This window comes from Penaeus monodon, chromosome 23 (genome assembly GCF_015228065.2).
Source record: "Penaeus monodon isolate SGIC_2016 chromosome 23, NSTDA_Pmon_1, whole genome shotgun sequence".
Taxonomy (NCBI): Eukaryota; Metazoa; Arthropoda; class Malacostraca; order Decapoda; family Penaeidae; genus Penaeus; species Penaeus monodon.
In genome coordinates, this window is record NC_051408.1 from 44,190,088 (window position 1) to 44,190,395 (window position 308).

Sequence of the window (308 nt, forward strand, 5' to 3'; positions counted from 1 at the left end):
GCTGTTAAGTGGAGGATCCATAATCGGGCTTTAATAAAGATTAAAAATTAAGCTTTTATCTATCGGCCACGAAGGCTCGCTTCCTGAACTCCGCCAAAAGATGGCATTATGTCAGCCTTAACATGGAAACACAAACTTCTAAAACCAATGTAGAATTTGTTTTTCATTTGCTGAAAAGGGAAGCTAATTAGCGATATTGTACAGGAACTGCTCCGCTTCCCGTGAACTGGTGTGACCTGACGCGGACTGAAGAACACGTGCTGGAAAACCCGAAGGAAGGCAGGTGTGACACAATGACCTGACCTGGA